The 14,535-nt window shown below is 42.6% G+C and overlaps 1 long non-coding RNA gene and 2 pseudogenes across 1 annotated transcript; 1 reads left to right on the plus strand and 2 right to left on the minus strand.

Annotated features, from left to right (window-relative positions):
* Window positions 1-14,535, plus strand: part of LOC139325875 (uncharacterized) — a 181,465-nt pseudogene that overhangs the window by 146,797 nt on the left and 20,133 nt on the right.
* The window catches only part of LOC139325577 (uncharacterized), an 87,283-nt pseudogene that overhangs the window by 61,916 nt on the left and 10,832 nt on the right, over window positions 1-14,535 (minus strand).
* Window positions 9,282-12,812, minus strand: LOC139325610 (uncharacterized). The gene is made up of 3 exons (XR_011601110.1): window positions 12,754-12,812; window positions 12,344-12,516; window positions 9,282-10,296 (listed from the first exon to the last, which is right to left on the minus strand). It is a non-coding gene; the product is annotated as an uncharacterized lncRNA (long non-coding RNA).

Consider the following 14,535-nt stretch of genomic DNA (forward strand, 5'->3'; position numbering starts at 1 on the left):
CAAAAAATGACTGAACACGCAGAAGGTGTCAAAATAAAAAATTGTGAAAATTATTTGGAATGCTCAGTATGTAAATCCACTAAACTAAAAACTAGTCCCAGACCAAAAAAATCCAACAGATCAACTAACAAAATTTTTGACTTAGTACATATGGACCTAGTTGGTCCATTAACTCCATCAATCACTTATAGAAAACGTTACTTCCTAACAATAGTAGACGATTACAGTCGCTATGGTTTTGTTTACACATTAAAACACAAGGATGAAACCTTTCAGAAATTTAAGGAATTCTACAAACGCATAGAAACACAACATAATATCAGAATAAAACAAATTATGACAGATAGGGGATGTGAATTCATGTCTAAAGAATTCTCCCAATGGTTAAAGGATAGAGGAATGCTACATTTCACGTCTAGTCCATTTTCTGCGTTCCAAAACGGGATTGCAGAGAGAAAGAATTCCACACTACAAACCATGATTAGGTGCACATTAGAGGATGCTGGTTTAGGCAAACAATTTTGGTCAGAGGCCTTACATTATTCAAATTACACTCAAAATAGAACCTGGTCCAGTATTGTGAATAAAACACCATATGAGGTGATGTATAATAGGAAACCCAAATTAGCACACATGCACATATTTGGAGTCACTGCAGACGTACACATACCTAAGCAGTTGAGAAGAAAGGGAGAAAACGTATCCAGAAGATTAAGATTTATGGGATATGAAACTGGCACCAAAGGGTACAGATTCATTGATAATAATAACAAATTTATAGTCTCCAGAACAGCTGTGTTCCATGAACAGGCCAATTGGTCTAAATTACATCTTAATGAAATATTTCCAAATAAATGCAAAGATACAAAATCTTGTGAGGAAGGGACAATAGAAAATCAAAATATCAACAAAAATAAAAACAAAACCAAAACTTGGACAAATAGTCAGCACAAAATAAAGACAGACACATTAACAAAAAAGGAAGCAAGATATTTGCATGATAACCATAGCAAACCCGAAAGAGCTATTAGAAACAATAGAAATCAAGTACCAAATAAATACAGAGATTACATAATGCATATGGATGGTGAACAAATGACACCTAATACATATGAGGAAGTATTAAAACTCCCTCGTGAAGAAAAGGAAAAATGGGAACTAGCTATGAAAAAAGAGATGGAAAGTTTGCAAGGATTAAATGTGTTTACACCTGCGATTGCACCTAAAGATAAAACGATTATAGGTACCAGGTGGATTTATAAAATTAAGAATCTAGAAGGAGGCAATACTCTATACAAAGCTAGATTGGTTGCACAAGGTTATGCACAAAAATATCCGGAGGACTACACTGACACATACTCCCCCACAGTGAGAACAGAGAGTGTTAAAACAGCTCTAGTAGTGGCATCTGCACTCAATCTTGATGTATTTCAATATGACATACAGACTGCGTATTTACACGCAAAACTAGATAAGGAAATATATGTAAGAGCACCACACAGTCAATACACTAATAAGAATGAAATTTGGCTATTGAACAAGAGTCTATACGGATTAAAGCAATCTGGCAAAAGATGGTACGATTGCTTGGTAAAAGTACTTAAGACCATGGATTTCAACGCTACCACTGCTGATAACTGTTTCTTTGTAAAAAAGAGTGATGATCATATTGAATTTGTATTAATTTATGTAGATGATATTTTATATATAGGAAAACACAAGGAGAGAAGAGAAACCTTTGTAAATAAGCTAAACGAACATTTCTCGTTGAAATCTCTAGGTAAAGTAAACAAATACCTTGGTGTACAAATTAACAAAACTAGAAGGGGATTCAAACTTACTCAGAAAGATAAAATCATTGAACTTCTGAACAAATGCAATTTAAACAATGCCAAACCCTGTGACACTCCTATGCAAACTGATTTCCTTAGAAACACTGATGAATCTTCCCCTGAATTCAAGGATAATACATTTTATAGATCAGTCATAGGTTCACTTCTTTATATATCTAATTGGACCAGGCCAGATATTGCATTACCACTCAACTTATTGTCAAGATATGTTAGCAAACCAACAATGTATCATTGGGAAGCAGTCAAAAGAATTCTAAGATATCTGAAAAGTACATTAGACTTTTGCTTAGTATTAGAACCTAGTAATGGTAAAGAACCAAAACTTACATGTTACGCAGATGCGGATTGGGCTGGAGATATATCATGCAGAAAGAGCACTTCTGGTTATATTTTTCTATTAAATGACTGTCCAGTTTACTGGTACACTGGTAAACAAGAACTGGTAGCCACTTCGACCACAGAAGCGGAATATGTTTGTTTGTCCAAAGCTGCAAATAACCTTGTATGGTTTAATGATTTGATTTCAGATGTTTGGAAAAAACCTGCTTTGCCTTTTGTTATGCATGAAGATAATAAAGCAGCCATTGAAATATCCAGATCCGATGCCATTGGACAAAGGTCCAGGCATATAGATATAAAATTTAAGCATGTGAGACAATTGTCTCAAGATGGATTTATCAAAGCGGTGCATTGTGATACCTCTGAACAATTAGCTGACATATTGACGAAGCCTTTACCTTCTAAACAGCACAAATATTTAACATCAAAATTATATGTCTTATATTGTCCTGAATCTGAATGTAATTGGTGTTGTATAGCGAACCGGCATTTAGAGGGGGATTTGTGAGATGTAAATGCCTTATTCCCTAATGTGTAAATAATGTATATATGGGACATCGGGGGTTAACTTATTCTTTGGTTCCTAATGTATTCATAATTCACCACTCCCATTCTTGACTCCACCCCTTGTATATATATAAGGAGCCACCTTCACCATTTTCCTTGCTTCTATCTGTGAATATTCAGTGAATATAGAATGCCTGTTATAATTAAAGAGAAATATATTTAAACCTCTAACTCTTATTATCATTATTGAGTCTGATCCTGAAAATATTGCAACACATATAAAACTTTAGAGGATGATTATAAGACATTAGAAAAAGAACTGCAGAAGTTCCCACAAAAAAAAGACTTTAAAATGAAAATGGATACGATTAAACATAAAATGGGATTATTAGAGAAAGAGGAGTTAGCACAAAAAATCAGGAATGCTAAACAGAAATATTTTGAAGATGCTAATAAACCAGGCAGATGGCTAGCGTATAAATTGAAAAAAGAAAGAAGCTCAAGGAAAATAACTCAGCTAACAGATGATCAAGGACAAATTAGATTTGGAAATGAGGAAAAGAAGAACATTGTACAAGACTATTACAAAAAGTTATATGAAAAGGAAAAGATAGAAGAGGAAAATATTAAACAATATTTACATAAGGCGAACTTACCTCAGATGCCAAAAGATGTTGAGATGATGTTAGAAGGGAATATAACAATGATGGAGTTGACAGAGGCTATTAAAAAACAAAAAAGTGGGAAAGCACCAGGTCCAGATGGATTACCGGTGGAATATTATAAGACTTTGCAGGAATCACTGAGTCTCCCATTACTAGAAATTATGAATGAAGTAATGTTACAGAAGGAAATACCCAACTCATGGTTAGAAGCGTATATTACACTTATTCCAAAAAAAGATACTGATCTACAACAAGTCAAAAACTATAGGCCAATATCCTTGTTAAACTCAGACTATAAAATCTTTGCTACAATACTAGCAGAAAGACTTAAAAGATATCTAAATAATTTTATACACCCGGACCAAAATGGATTTCTGCCAAAAAGGCAGATTAGAGATAATTTGAGGATAATTTTGGATACATTGGAATATTACGATGCACACCCAGAAAAGCAAATGGCTTTGAGGTTTTTAGATGCACAAAAAGCCTTTGACATTGTGAACTGGCGATTTATGATATTACAATTGAAACAGATGGGCTTTGGAGAGAAATTTGTTCAAGCTATAGAAGCTATATATTATAAACAAACAGCCAAAATAATGATGAATGGAGAGATGACAGAATCTATTGAAATACAAAAAGAAACGAGACAAGGATGTCCATTGTCACCATTGTTGTTTGTGTTAACACTAGAAGTACTAAATAGAAATATTAGAGAAGAAAAAGGAATAAAAGTAATGAAAATTCAAAATCAAGAATATAAATTGCAAGCATTTGCCGATGACTTGGTGTTTATCTTGGAAGAACCACATTCCATGCATTTATATGGTCCCCCCCCCCCCCACGAATGGATCCTTTGATGTGTATAAAGGGCGCTGCTATGACTGAAGCTCTTTCCACACTCCAGGCATTTATGAGGTTTTTCTCCTGTGTGGATCCTTTGATGTACATAAAGATTTCCCCTCAGACTGAAGCGCTTTCCACACTCAAGGCATTTATGAGGTTTTTCTCCTGTGTGGATCCTTTGATGTATATAAAGATTTCCCCTCAGACTGAAGCTCTTTCCACACTCAAGGCATTTATGAGGTTTTTCTCCTGTGTGGATCCTTTGATGTATATAAAGATTTCCCCTCAGACTGAATCTCTTTCCACACTCCAGGCATTTATGAGGTTTTTCTCCTGTGTGGATCCTTTGATGTACATAAAGATTTCCCCTCAGACTGAAGCTCTTTCCACACTCAAGGCATTTATGAGGTTTTTCTCCTGTGTGGATCCTTTGATATATATAAAGATTTCCCCTCAGACTGAAGCTCTTTCCACATTCCAGGCATTTATGAGGTTCCACCCCCTGAATGGATCCTTTGATGTGTATAAAGGGCGCTGCTATGACTGAAGCTCTTTCCACACTCCAGGCATTTATGAGATTTTTCTCCTATGTGGATCCTTTGATGTGTATAAAGGTTTCCCAGCTGACTGAAGCTCTTTCCACATTCCAGGCATTTATGAGGTTTTTCTCCTGTGTGGATCCTTTGATGAATATAAAGATTTCCCTTCAGACTGAATCTCTTTCCACACTCAAGGCATTTATGAGGTTTCTCTCCTGTGTGGATCCTTTGATGTGTATAAAGATGTCCCCTCTTACTGAAGCGCTTTCCACACTCCAGGCATTTATGAGGTTTTTCTCCTGTGTGGATCCTTTGATGTGTATAAAGGTTTCCCAACTGATTGAAGCTCTTTCCACATTCGAAGCAGTTATGTGGTTTTTCACCTGTGTGGATCCTTTGATGTACATAAAGATGTCCCCTCTGACTGAAGCTCTTTCCACACTCCAGGCATTTATGAGGTTTTTCTCCTGAGTGGATTCTTTGATGTGTATAAAGATGTCCCCTCTTACTGAAGCTCTTTCCACATTCCAGGCATTTATGAGGTTTTTCTCCTGAGTGGATTCTTTGATGTGTATAAAGATGTCCCCTCTTACTGAAGCTCTTTCCACACTCCAGGCATTTATGAGGTTTTTCTCCTGTGTGGATCCTTTGATGTGTATAAAGGCTGCTGCTGCGACTGAAGCTCTTTCCACATTCCAGGCACTTATGAGGTTTCCCTCCTGTGTGGATTCTTTGATGTCTATAAAGATGTCCCCTCTCACTGAATCGCTTTCCACACTCAAGGCATTTATGAGGTTTTACTCCTGAGTGGATTCTTTGATGTCTATAAAGATATCCCCTCTGACTGAATCTCTTTCCACACTCCAGGCACTTATGAGGTTTCCCTCCTGTGTGGATTCTTTGATGTGTATAAAGATGTCCCCTCTGACTGAAGCTCTTTCCACACTCCAGGCATTTATGAGGTTTTTCTCCTGAGTGGATCCTTTGATGTCTATAAAGATGTCCCCTCTGACTGAATCTCTTTCCACACTCAAGGCATTTATGTGGTTTTTCTCCTGAGTGGATTTTTTGATGTCTATAGAGGGTGCTCCTATCACCAAAGCTCTTTCCACACTCCAGGCACTTATGAGGTTTCTCTCCTCTGTGGATGATTAGGTGGCTTTGAAGATTTCCTTTTCTTTTGAAGGTTTTACAACATTGTGGGCACTGATGTTCATTTTCTTCCTCCTGGATCCTTCGGGGCTTTCGGGGGCTTTCAAAGGAACCTCCGCCCTCCAAGCCTGTCTCGGGGTCTCCACCCGTTTCCTCCTCTCCGCATCGCCCTCCAGGCAGCTGCCTTTCCTGGGCTCCCCCTGGGCTCCTCCTGCCTGCAGCCCCAGAGCCCCCCGGCCTTTCCCCGCCGTCTCCAGGGGAAGCCGTGCCGGGACTGGGCAGGGCTGCTCCGTGGGGCCCGCTCTCCTCTTCCTCCTCCTCTCGGGCGGTGCCACTTTCCTGCATCCGCCACCATCCTCCGTCCTCCTGCAGGGGAGAGAGAGAAGAGGGTCACGGCTGCCTCCCCTTCCCCACAGGGGAGGCCCAGGTCCAAGCCCCCCCCATGCGGACCTGAAAGAGACCCTCCCGGACTACGATTCCCAGCATCCCCTGTGCCAAACCTGCATCAAAGGGCCTCCTCTGTCGCCGATTCAGGCAGCTTCCCTCACTGCCTTTTTTGTTTCCGGAAGTGGAGGCTTCACGCTGTTTTCTCTCCACTAGTTCCGCCTTTTCCCTTGTAGGATCCACCCCTTGGAGTCCATTTGCCCATTGCTGACATCCCGAGCATGACCAATCAGCGTCCTTCTTCCTGCAACAAGGCACATGGCACCTGCGCAGTTCCGCAAGTTATTACGGTCCGGGGCGGAGGTGGGACGGGGGGGGGGCTTTCTTTGAACTTTGGGGTCCGGTCTCCCCCCCCCGTATTGAGGCCAGCGGAGGTCAGGGGTTTGAAGCCTTATATGAGCCCATGAAGGGCAGCCAGTTGGGTCTATTCTGGGACCTTCGGAGACCCTGAGTCTGAATCAGCCGCTCTTTGTGTCCTGGATTCCCTCTTTTCATTGAGGGAAATCTCTTTGCTACAATATTCTAATAAATTGCCTTTGAATGCTCCTCCCACTCAGATCCTCATTGGAGCAAGTGTGCTGTGGCTGAATCTATTGCTAATTTGAACTTTATTGTTGGGGGTGCAAAGGAGCTTCTCCCTGCCATTGTTTGATATAATCTATGTGGATTTCCCAAATGTGGGGACCTATTAAGACCATCCCCAAGCATCTGAAGCTCTCAGTTGGATTCCCTGAATGGTCCCCTTGTCTTCCAGCAGAAACCCCTACAAGGGACTCTCTAAGGCCAAGGAAGCTTTGTGAGATATGAGCCATATTCTTAAAAAGCCCCCACCCTTTTAGCCTTAAAACCCCTGGCTTTTCCCCAGGCGCTGGGAGGTCAGACAAGGAGAAGGTGGCATGGATTGGTCCCAGGTTTTTCTTTGATGGTTTTTATTTTATGTTTTAATGTGTTGGATACTTTTAAAAACACCCTTTTGAGAGCTGCACAGAGTTGACTGAAAGATGGGCAGTTATAAGAAGGTTTTAAATGAAGAAGACTCATTGGGGACCTGTTTGGTCCTCCCACTAGGTGCAGAGACTGGGTGTTCCCCAGTTGTCAGGATAGGGAAAGTCCCCCATTCCTCTGCTTTCTGTTCATCAGCTAAATGCTTAGCAAAAGGTGCATCTAGCTCAGTGGTGTCAAACTCTTATTTCCTTCAGGGCTGCATCAGGGTTATGTTTGACCTGAGGGGGGGGGGGGTCCCTGGGTAGGCGTGGCCAGCTCATCTTCACTCTTCTTTTTTTTTTATTGAAAAGTTTTACAAACATTTCCCCTTCCAACCCCCCCCTCCCCTCCCACCCACCACCCACTTCCCAGAGTAAAATACAGGTTATAACATTTGACAATCATAAGCTAACATAAGCTAATTATCTATAACCTCCTATCCCCCTCTTGAACTTTTAACTCCCCTTTTACTAAACTAAGTTTAAGTACTTTATAAAATCTCTTCAATCATTCATAAGCTATTTGAAATTTTTTAGTCCGATATTTGCCTTGAATATAATCAATCCATCTTCTCCATTCTAAAATATATTTCTCATTTAAATGGTCCGTTAGATATGCTGAAATTTTCACCATTTCTGCTAAATTTACTTCTTTTAATGTCCATTCTTGAATAGTAGATAAATCTTCCTTCTTCCAGTACTGTGCCACCAAGAGTCTTGCTGCAGTTCTTAGGTTCAAAATCAAATTAGTCTCTATAGCCGTACAATCTCTAATTATACCTAACAAAAACAACTGTGGAGTAAACTTTATCTTCTTTTTAAGGATATTTAAGGATATTTTGGATAATCCACCATATTTACACAAGCTCAAAATTTGAGAGAAAATTTTTATAAAATGTTTTATAGATGGCATTTGGATCCCAAAAAGTTAGTTTGTATGTACCCAAACCTACAACCCAAATGTTGGAGATGTGATTGTGTTGATTCTACCTATTTTCATGTTTGGTGGACTTGTAAAAAAGTTAAAGCATTTTGGATGAAAATATGGTGGATTATTCAAAATATTCTCATCTTCACTCTTCTTGTGGGCACCTGTGGTGTCCAAGTGCTAGGACAGGACTTCTCTCAGACCCTCCCTCCCTCATAACCTTCCTTCCTTCCTCCTGCCCTCCCCTCCCTTCCCTTTTCTTCTTTTTCCTTCCCTTTTTCCTTCTTTTTCCTTTCTTCCTCCCTTCTCGTCTTTCCTTCTATGCCTTTTCTCCTTCCTGGCCCTTCTTGGATGCTCAAATGCAAAAGGAGAAACATTTCTTTTGCTTTTAGTTTCTTTTCCTAATCCTCTGCCAGTGAAAATGGAGCTGGGGGCGGAGGAGTGCAGGGGGCCGTTGAAACTGAAAACTGGGCCTGGTAGGGCTACACGCTTCCCTCCCGAGCTCTGTTTTCACTGGCAGAGGCATTGTGGGCCAGTCCGATCTGTTCCCCACGGGCCAGATCCAAGCACCCTTCAGTTTGACGCCCCTGATCTAGTTCCTCCGATTGGGCAGTCCATCGTATACACCTATGGCAACCTCATTCCGTTTTCCTTTCATATTAACCCAAATGCATTCAAGGAGGTTTTCTTCATTTTTTACTTTTTGCATTTCTACAAAGGTGCAGCTGTTTAAGTGCAACTCCACCTCCACCTCTTTTTATTAGGTGTTTTGAAAAATTTAAATCCTCCTGAATTTCATCCCACCAGTAATGGCAGAAATCTCATCTTTGCTCTCGTGTTCTGGGACGTCAGGTTCCCTCTGTTTATTCTTCATACTTTGGATGTTGATGTGTAGGCACCTCCTCCTTTTTTTATTCTCCCTGTGTTTCCTTCCTTACCTGCATTAGTCCCGGAGGGTTGAGAAAATAATTTTCAAAGAACTTGGCTCACAAACAGTTTATTCAACAACTTTATTTTCTCTCTTTACTCCAAGATCTCTGAATGAATTTGGCAGCTCAGAGGGAAGAGAAAGAATTCAAACTCTTTGCTTCCTTTCCCCACCTGTCCTTCCCACAAATCACAAGAGACACACTTCAAAAAACAATAAATTAGGGATACCTTCAAGTATAGCAGCCAAGGTGATCCCTGCAACAGCTTTTCTTCTCCTGCTCTGCCCCATCCTGGAGGAAGGGAAGGGCCTGGCCTTCTCCACCAGCTGACCTTCCCCTCTGCAGCAGAGAAGCGGAGTGGGGCTTTGGCCTCGGGGCCCGGAGACCCTTACTGTGGCATGAAGCAAAGGGTGGGGCTGTTTGCCCCAGCAGCCGCCACGTCTCCCTCACTGCCCACGGACTCTGAGGAAAAAGGCTTTCCGGGTGTGGCTATGCCCAGAAAGGGGGATTTGGGACCCTTTGAACCCTCAGGGCACGTCCTCTACCACTGGAGGCTTTGTAGGATGCGATCAAAGATGCTTTTGCTGAGGAGACAATTTGGGATATTCTCAACCAGCAAGGTGAACAATCCCCCACCTCGGTCCTTCTGTTCATCAAGCTGGCCATTCGATGGACGGGATGGAGTCAGGGAAGCAGAGCCAGCCCTTCACCGTAGTTGCCAGGGTTTCTGAACTGCTGCAGTTGGGTTCCCATGACCACAAGTGATGGGTTTCTCCTCCACCAAGAGCCCGGATCCTTTGGCTCAAGATACAGATTGCATGAAGGGCCCTTTTCCTCCTGACGGTGGGAGGCTCCCTCATAGGTTTTTTTTGGGGAAAGGCACCCTTAAAACACAGCCAGCTGGGTTCACTGAGTTGTGCAGATGGCCTGGACTGGTTCCCATTGAGGCCTTTGGGCCCCATCCATTGGGCAAAGGCTTCCTTGATCTGGTCCAGGTCTAGGACCGTGGGGTTATCGGGGTCTCCCTTCTCAACCTTTTCTGGGGTCTTGGTCTGCAGTTCGGGACAGTTCTGGGCGGCAGCATGTATAGTTTATTGAATAGCCCGAAGGCCTTTTCAAACAAAACAGAAGAGAAAAAGGGAAAAAGATAAAACAGTTACAAAAATAGCAATCTAAAAATGTATGATAGATGACATTAAAATTTTACCATATCAAATTTCAATAGCTAAGTTGCCAAGACTAGAAGACTAGATAACCCAAATAGGATAGCTCCTCTCTAACTGAGCTCATCTTTCTTACAATCGATAAAATTTTCCTTGATATAACTGGCTCGTATTGCCGTCAACCTTTTAAGGTATCGAGTGATCGCTCTTACCAGGGGAGGAGAGTCAGCCCTCAACAGAAATGCTAATTTTTGGCTTATATTCCAGTGGGGAAATTTATTTATAATTGGGGACAGATATTGATTTCTAACTTCCTGATAGAGACTACATTCGAATATTATATGTGCCGTGTCCTCCACGACGTTTACCCCACATATGCATATTCTTTTGTCATACGGGATTTTCCGATAACGGCCGAATCTAACGTTGGTATCTAGAAGTTCGAATCTAAACGTAACAAATAACTGTCTCTCCACTGATGGCATTTCTAAATGTAAATACTTTTCCAGAGTGAAAGTTGTTTTAACTGCTGTCAGCAGTTTAAGGGAATGATTAGTTTAAAGGGTTGCCATATCCATTTGCCCATGTATATCTTTAATCCGTTGTTTAACTTGGTTCAGTGTGTCACACAACGGGAACCCTACGCCATATCGGTTCATTATTTCTGACATCCGGGTTAGCCAAGAATACCTTTGAGGATTTGAAATCTGCTGTTCCTCTAGACATATTTTAGGGAGTCTGCTGGCATCCATCTGGGTCATTTTTAGCCAGTAGGCTACTGCCCTAGTGATTGTATAGGTGTATAGTGAGAAATGTCCCAATTCAGCTCTGACGGCTGCAGCTGAAGTGGAATTGTTTACCCCAAGCATCCTCTTTAACAGATTATTTTGAGTTCTCTCTAATATGGGGGCCTCTGTAAGACCCCAAATTTCAGCACCATAGAGCATGATTGGAACGAGTTTAGCCTGAAAGACTTTACGAAGAGGTAAAATGGAGGTTGGTTGGATTCGTTTACTTAATTTAGATACAAGGCTTGCTCCTGCTCTAACCTTTTGAGAAAAGTATTGATGGTGCAGAGTCCAACCTCCTGCACTGGAAAAAACAATTCCAAGATAAGTATATTGGGTAACTTGCTCAATTTTTGTGTCGTTAATCTGCCAATTGTGCTTTTTATTCTTGTTGCCAAAGACTAAAACTTTTGATTTAGCTATATTTATAGTCAAGTGGTTTGCAGTACAGTAACGTGTGAGCTTGTCAAGAAGTCTCCTCATTCCTATTTGGGTTCTAGAAAACAACACTAAGTCATCGGCATACATTAATACGTTAATAAATCTAGAGCCTATTTGGGGGCTGTGCATCATAAGATCATCCAGCTGCGCTGGGATATCATTTATATAAAGGTTAAAAAGAGTAGGGCCCAGCAGGCAGCCCTGCCTCACTCCTCTAGTTGTCGGTATGCTGTTTGTTGAGGCCCCATTTGCTGCACATCTGACTCTAATTGCCGTATTAGTATAGAGAATCCTGATCAACAAAATAAGTCTGGGGTCCATCCCCATAACTTGTAGTTTCCTCCACAAATGGTTCCTATCTATAGAATCAAAAGCAGCAGTAAGATCAATAAAGGCGGTATACAGCTTTTTCCCCTGGGTCTTGTATTTATTAATTAAGTGGGAAAGGACAAAACAATTGTCTATGGTAGACCTACCTGATCTAAAACCTGCCTGCTCATTTGCCAGAATTTCCTTATCCAAGCACCAGTCCTCTATTTTATTTAGGAGATGTTTCGTATACATTTTTGAAATTATATTAAGAAGACTGATGGGTCGGTAGTTGGATGGGGCAGCTCTGTCACCTTTCTTAAAAATTGGAAAAACTATAGCTAACCTCCACCCTTCAGGGATTATCCCTACTTTATCGATATAAGTAAACAGTGCTACCAGCACCGGGCGGCAGCAAAGAGACCAGACTAGAGAGGATCGAAAACACACTGGGGACCTTGGCGTTTTGTGAGAAGTTTTTCCAATCTTTCTAAGATGTTCAAAAGGCAAAAGAATCAGAAGTTGGGGAGCATCAATTGTAACCAATGCATTTCCTCTGCGGGTCCCGCTCTCCTCCTCCTCCTCTTGGGCAGTGCCTCTTTCCTGCATCTGCCGCCATCCTCCGTCCTCCTGCAGGGGAGAAAGAGAAGACTGTCACGGCTGCATCCCCTTCCCCGCAGGGGAGGCCCAGGCCCAAGCCCCCGCCTTCCACGGGCCTCCCAGGCATGCTCCAGGCAGGCACGGCCTCCTTCCCAGCGTCTCGTCTCCCTCCCTGCCCACCCCCTAGTCTAGGCCTCGGGCTCCTGGGCCTGCCCTCTCCAGAGAGATCCTTCCGGACTTCAACTCCCATCATCGCGTGAGCCAAACCTGCATCATCCGAGCTTCTCTGTCGCCGATTCAGACAGCTCCCTCGTTGCCCATTTTAGTTCCGGAATTGGAGTCTTCGTGCCTTTTTTTTCTCCAAAAGCTCCGCCTCTAAATTCGGAGGGACCACCCCACGGAGTCATCCTGCCAATCGCCGCTTTCCTCAGAATGTTCAATCGGTGTCCGCCTTCCTCCAATCAACCAGATGTCGCCTGCGTGGTGCCGAGGTCTTGGAAGTGGGGCGGAGCTCCCCTTGAAATTTGGGGTCTGATCTCCCCCCCCTGCACCCTCCGTATTGAGGGAGGGGGAGGTCAGGGGCTCTTCTGGGGCTGCGGCCTCCTAGCAACTTCTGAAGGGGAGCCAGGGATGAAGGCTGGGAGGGGAGAAAGCCAGAGACCCTGAGTTCAAGGGTTGCACAGCTCCCTTTTCAGTCCAGCCCACCTCACAGGGTTGTTGTTGGGAGAAGAGAGGAGGAAGCTGTGCTGGATGGGAGGAGGGGGAGGGGCTCCTGGGGGCTTCTCTTCTTGCAGACATTTCATTGCCCAAAGTAGCTTCCTTCCTCATGGCTAGAAGGGAGGGGGGCTCAGAGAGCTCCAAAGACCCCTCAGTTCAACCCTCAGCTCCAAATATTCCCCTTCATTTTGCTGCATGTCTTATCCGCCTTATTGGTAAAAATAAATCCAGGATTCTAATAAATTCTCTATATGGATTCAATAACTGAGAAATTTGTTTTTAAGAAGCAACTCCATGGCCTCTATTTGATCCAGGAGAATTCTTGTTCCGAGATAGAAGAAGAGGGAGCCAAGCTACTCTCCAAAGCCCCTGAGGGCAGGACAAAAAGCAATGGGTGGAAACTGGAAGTTTTAAAGAAGATATGGGATAACCATTTGCCTGAAATGCTGTAGGGTTTCCTGCCTAAGCAGGGGGTTGGACTAGAAGACCTCCAAGGTCCCTTCCAACTCTGGGATTCTATTCTAATTCAGAATTCATGCACAAAAGCAGACCGTCTCCAGTTAAAGAGGACCTACGGATGAGAACCTCCTGCCAATGGTTCCTGCTAGTGAATTTCCTCTCATTCCAACACATAATTGTTGGAAAAAGGAAGCAGAAAAATCGGGCAATTTTGATAGGATCTAAGCTGGTTTCTTTCTGGATCTCTTTAACTGCTGGATCCCTCAACATTTGGAACTTGGCCAAAAGAGGGTCATGTGCCTTGGGGTTCAGCATCATTAAACTATGCGGTATTTTGTTTTGGCAGAAGTGGTTCAACGGAGACGGGATTTTGCTTTCTGCCCTGGATTGCTGTATGAGAAACGATGCCTGAAGTTCAAACTTTTGAGGAGAGAATTTCTCTCCCGCTGTCCTTAAACGTGGCACCATCCAACAATACTTTGGGGTCCTTGGGAATGTTTCAAAGTGGCCCTCTGGGATATCCAAAGGCAGGAAATTTCGGGGGGGACGAACCCATTTATTTAGGTATGACTTCTATTAAATTTGGAGAGCAGCCCAACTCCCAATAACTCTGGGTGGCTTATTGTATGGGGAATGGGGATTTTGCGGTATCCTTCCCCCAGGAGTGGGGAGGGAATGGGGATTGGCTAAATCCACATCAGATGGTTGGGAGGGGATTCTAACTTCTTTTATTCCTATTGTACTGCCTTAAGGACCCCAGATCCTGCTTTGCTTTCGCCCAGCTATCACTTCTTTCTCAATAAAAGGATCCTTTTCAAATGCAAAATTTCAAGAGTCTTTACTTCCTTGATTAAGGGGGAGAGGCCTGGCTTT

This window comes from Pituophis catenifer, unplaced genomic scaffold (assembly GCF_029215685.1).
Source record: "Pituophis catenifer annectens isolate HBS135680 unplaced genomic scaffold, rPitCat1.0.hap2 SCAF_17, whole genome shotgun sequence".
Lineage (NCBI taxonomy): Eukaryota > Metazoa > Chordata > Lepidosauria > Squamata > Colubridae > Pituophis > Pituophis catenifer.